Genomic DNA, 6,000 nt, shown 5'->3' with positions numbered 1-6,000 from the left:
ATACTTACATACTGGAAATATGAAACATACCTTGCCTCCCATCTGATGTTGTGCTTATACGCAGTCCAGGGAAATAGTTTTGACAAATAGGAAAATGGTATAAGAATAGAATTATCTGTATAAACGGGCAGCATATCATCTTAAAGATTGAGATCTGTGGAATTTTTTTTTTTTTTTTGGTTTTTGGGGGTTTTTTTGTTTGTTTCGTTTTGTTTTTAGAGCTGGTGCTTTCTAAGTGCTAGAAAGATTTGAATCCAGAGTTTAGTCTTCATTGTACTTTAATCCTACAAATTCATTGCAGTGCCATCCAGTCCAATCCACTTCAGTTCACCCAGTTGCTCACTGAATTTCTAATATTTATAAAAATTTTAACCTCCTCTCGTAAGTTATCTCTTTAGTGGTTTTATTTTATTTTATTTTTTGGTTGGGTTAACACATTAGGAAATGTCAGTATATATGGCAAAGAATTTGTGGTTCTTTACTGCAAAACAAACTATTTTATGAAGTTCAGGATTTCTACATGGTTTAGGGCATTTTCTTTTTTCCATTCCAAGTTGGGTAAAAGTTGGTACAATATATGATCTTTCTAACTAAATTGGTCTCTCTTTTACTCAATAATCATAATTATTGTCATAAATTTGGGAAGAATTCAAATCATTTATTTACTCAATTATTCAATTGGCTTTTTTCCCTTAATTATCTTGTCTGACCATTGTTGCTAAAGGCACTGTGGAGGATTTTATAAAAGGAGAAAATGTGATCTTTCCCTCATCAACTATAGTATAATTGGAGAGAGAAAAAGAACTCTAAAGAACTAATTGGATAATATAATAAAATTACTCTTAGTAATCATGCTTCAGTACTGTGAAGAGAGAAGCTATTTTCTCACAGGTGGAAAACAGTATTAACAATCAAATATAGCTTTTGGGCTCAGAATATTGTTTCAGATTATTTGTAGCGAGAACAATAATGAGAACATTTAGAATAAAGGCTACTTCTTGAAAACAGATTTTACAATTTTCAATTGATTTCATTAGCAAAAAAGTTTCATTTCACTAGGATTTTTTAAAAATTAACTGTGTTGCATGGTTAGTTAGTCATTAATTCAACTGTCCAAAACTTAAATATGCCTTACTTTAATTGACGATTTATAATAAAATATGTGTGTGGGAAGGTGGAGTTTACCATTACCTTAATTATACTTTGTGATATTCTTCCAAAATTTGGACACAAATGTAAATTGAAATATTTTTTGAAATACTTCAACTTTCTTGCTATCTTGAGAAGACAGGCTAACATATTCTATGAAATGGAAAACTTTTCAAAGCTGCCTTTAGCAACATCCCTGTACGTATAAAGCCCTGCCCATAGCTTTGCTCTCTTGACAGAACTATTACACCATTCACCCACGTAGATAAAAACTCTATTCCAAATAAAGTCTAACATTAAGCAAAGAGCTTTGGGATTGGTTCAATTTTTAGTTTCTATCTTGAATATGAATTTTCAAGATTTTAAGGAAAAACAAAACTTTGTTTGCATGTTGATTATCATCTTCCAAAGCCAAAGATTAGTCAGCCAAAATTTTTTAAAACTTTGCTTAACGAGCCTTGAAGTGTTTACCCTTAGTTACATTGAGAACTGTGTTGAAAAGCCCAGTGACAACTTAATTATTTCTCTTCTTTTATCATGAGGAGTTTGTATTTTGTAGACATAGAGAGAAGAGCCTTGACCATTTTTGTTTTCTCTGCTCAGGAAAGGGAAGAATTGGGTAGAAAAAGGAACACCCCAATTCCACCAGATATTTCCTATGGACAGTGTATGGCAGCCACTAAGCAGGGAAGACAAATGTCCTGTTTTAAGGGGCTGGGTGAGGGGGCAGCAATGAACTGATTCTCCTTCGTATCCTAGCGTGTGAACGGACTTATAACAGACACATCATGGGGAAGATCACACAGAAGGATACTTGGAGACAATAGGAGCATCCTCTCTAGAATGTAGCAGTTCTCGATTCTTGGTGTCTTTGGGAAGCAGGGTTCACCATCTACCTGTCTAAACAGGTAATGAGAGCAGAGACATGACACACCTCCCTGTGACTTGTGAAAGACTTCACTGTCCCCAAATAAGGAATTCCTCTCACGGCTGTCTTCTCTGAGCTGCCATTTCATTTTGATAGCCGTTTGCAATAGGCACTTTTGAACTCAATGCAATGTAAAAAGTTATGGTTGAAAAATTCCCCAGTAGGATTTCTCTCTACCTCCCCAGTAGGATTGAGAACATGAAGATCAGAGACTTAGAGACAGTCTATCTAGCCTAAAACTACACGTTTAGGCTCATACCATTGAAGAAAAATGAAACAGATAAAAAGGAAAACTTGAGAAGGCCAAAGAATTCTACATCAGGGAATATGGAAAACGGTTAAATTTGTGAACCGGAAGAAATAAAAGAAAGCATTTAGGAAAAAAGAGATCAAGTTTTTGTTGAGTTAGAGATTCACCGATTCTCAATTTCATTTTCACTTGCTGGATCATGATGTCCGTTGTCTTCTCCAAATGTAATTTCAGCGTCACATGTCTAAAAATAAATACGTTTGAGTGTGGACATCCTCACCTTGTTCATTGTTTGAGGGGACGGCATACCTCTTCAGTCCATCTCCGGCATGCTCACTCTTCATTTAACTTTGGCCTAACTTGCTCGTTGTCATACTGTTCTTTCCCACAATAAAGTAGCCAAAGTATTTTGATGAATGATACTTCTAATGGCAAATATAACTTTTTATGCTTCATCTGGAAATACTTAAAGGTGAAATTGGAATGGGAGTGCTGCATCTATGTCCAGGAGCACAGAACCTTTTTCTTGCACCTATGGTGAATCCACATCTTGTCAGTAATGTACGATTGTCAGGTTTTTCAGGTTTATGTTCATTTTTTAGGCTATATTGACTAGTCGTGGCTTTAGTCCTTTTTACATTTGAGTTTAGTACTCTGTGATTTGAGGACCTTGAATGTTTTTTGAAAGTCTAATACTGTAATATTTGAATACACACTTTTGGAAGAAAGGTTTATTAGAATACAGGCATCCTAGAATGATTATCGGGATGGAATTTGGAGAATCTCAGCTGATGTCTCCTTTTCTTGTTCACTTTGGGACTCTAAGTTAAGCAGCAGCCTTTGAGGCAGGAAGTGTAGAGTCTTCGAATCAAACCAAATTAGATTCAAATCCCAGACCTGGTATTATCTTGGACCAATTGTTTAGCATCTTTGAAATACAGTTTCTTTCTCTGAAAACTAAGGATTGCAACACCCACCTTACTAACATTCCTCGACCATTTCCCACATGCCAGGCATCATACCCACATGGCTATAAGGGAAGTACTGTTATTATCCACAGCTTACAAATTACCATACTGAGGCTTGAAGAGGTAAAATAAACCCACTTAAGCATACGTAGTTGTTAGGTATTAGGTCCTCTTGTTGTTTCTTTTATTTCTGTAGAATTTGTTTTTAGGCAGGGACTTGCAGGGTCAAAAGACAGGTACAAAATAAATTTAGTTAATTTTCAAAATGTCATTTAGTTTCATGTGCTTGACTATGAGAAGCAGTGTTAAAGCTGTAATTTATATTTCACCATGTTGCCGTATTGCGGACTGATGCTGTCTGAGAGTGCACTCTGTGCGTGGCCATGGAGGGCTATATGCTATGAGAGCTGCTTGATGCTTTTCTTCTTGAAGATGGTGATGGTGCCTCTCATTCTGATGAGCACAACCCCTTTTCAGTAAATAGTCTAGATAAATGGCCGTTGCATGGAATTGAATGCTCGCCTACAAGGCAATTGTTACGTCTTAGATTAAGAGTGGATGCCATCATATATACAATGGAATATTACTCGGCCATGAAAAGAAAGGAAATTGAGTTATTAGTTGTGAGGTGGATGGACCTAGAGACTGTCATACAGAGTGAAGTAAGTCAGAAAGAGAAAAACAAATACCATATGCTAACACATATATATGGAATCTAAAAAAAAAAAAAGGTTCTGAAGAACCTAGGGGCAGGACAGGAATAAAGATGCAGACATAGAGAATGGACTTGAGGACTCGGGGAGGGGGAAGGGTAAGCTGGGACGAAGTGAGAGAGTGGCATGGACATATATACACTACCAAACGTAAAATAGCTAGCTAGTGGGAAACAGCTGCATAGCACAGAGAGGTCAGCTTGGTGCTTTGTGACCACCTAGAGGGGTGGGATAGGGAGGGTGGGAGGGAGATGCAAGAGGGAGGGGATATGAGGATATATGTATATGTATAGCTGATTCACTTTGTTATACAGCAGAAACTAGCACAACAATGTAAAGCAATTATACTCCAATAAAGATGTTAAAAAAAAAAAAAAAGAGTGAATGCCATTTCCAGAAGAGCTTGACATTCTCAGGGAAGAGTTTTCTACCTTGAAGAATTTATATGTGTGATTTGTATGATCCTGGACAAAGAAAATAAAAATGAGGATTGTTTACTAGATATTTAAAACTTTCATTCTGTTGCGGCTTCATCTGCTGCCCATTCCCCATTTGCAAGACACTGCTAACCAGCTTTTTCTCCTACTTCATCTGTAGGCTCTTGAAGTCTGTGGGATGCCCAAGTGTGTATAGAAACACGGAAATAGCACAGTCCCTTTGGTTAAGAATAACATGTCAGTTTTCTTTCCCTGCTTTTGTGCGCTCTCTGGAGCTCACCCATGCATGATGTTCCAGTTGACTTCAAAGACAAGTCTGTGGTTGGATTAGCTCCACAGAACTGGAAGCAAGGTGAGAAACAGGCTTAGTGCTTTCAGAACCCACTGGGGAGCTGCTAGAGCCAAGCTGTGTAGTTACCAAGACCACATAGCTTGTGGTTCACTATGTCCTCCTGGAAGAACAGGAAAATTTGCATAATACTTTCTGTATTATTGTCACTATTAAAATTATTTTTTAAATGATGATTGGACAGTACCCAAAAAAGGTTGACTTATAGTTATATAATTCCTGTGCTTGGGGAGCTTGGTGTCTAATAAAGGAGATACAGATATAATAAATTTGGAGTGAGAAAATACCACTGAAGTCATGAAGGTATAAAACATGCAAATCCTAGGGTAATTTTAGGTATTTAAAAAAGGGATGGCGTAGCTAGTGGTGTGTGCTTGAGAAATTACAACTAAGGTATGTTTACTTTCTAGACATAGCCAGCAAAGGTAGATTTCTTACAGAAGGTTAAAGCCAGGCACTGCTGAGGGAAGGAAGGGAGAAGACTGGATGAGTTGAAGACATCCTCACAAACTCAGGACACACTTTGAGAGAAGGCTTAGTAATGAAAGAGGAATGGCTGAATGATTTGGGCTTCGAGATGACTTGCTGGAGAAGAATACGGCTGACTGGAGAGGGTCAAGAGACAGAGCAGATAGGGCAGGGTGAGGTGCCCCTGTGGACTGTGAAGCTAGGAGAGCCTACAGAACAAAGTGTCAACATGAAACTTTCTTCTGTGGAGGAAGTAGAAGTGATGAGGTCCAGGGAAAATAGGGAAGCAGCCCTAGCAGTTCTGCTGTGTATTGACCACAGGCTTATTCTTGAAGTTTGAAAGCCATGTAAAGGCAGATGACGAGTTTGAATTTTCACAAACCAGGGGACCAGATAAAAGAGGCCATAATAATTCAGGCGAGTGACTGCCAGGTCCTGGACTGGGCCTGTCGACGTGACGTGAAATAAAAAGGCGGGAACGTTCGTAGACGTGAAGGAAATGAGCATACAGAGTAACAACATTAACAAAACCCAGCACCACAGAAGGACAACTCAGAAACAGTAAAGGAGACAAAGGAATTAGAAATTATTCAAAGGTTTTTCTTATTTGATGGGGGAATTACAAGTAGAGCAAGACTGAGTGAGGGTATATAATAAATTCCAGAAAGAGGGCCAAACATACTTACTGCATGTTTTTCTCTCTGACTCTGGAATGAAGAAGAAAGAGAATTAAGGCTA

Source organism: Tursiops truncatus, chromosome 11, assembly GCF_011762595.2.
Source record: "Tursiops truncatus isolate mTurTru1 chromosome 11, mTurTru1.mat.Y, whole genome shotgun sequence".
NCBI lineage: Eukaryota > Metazoa > Chordata > Mammalia > Artiodactyla > Delphinidae > Tursiops > Tursiops truncatus.
This window is presented reverse-complemented; position numbering follows the sequence as displayed.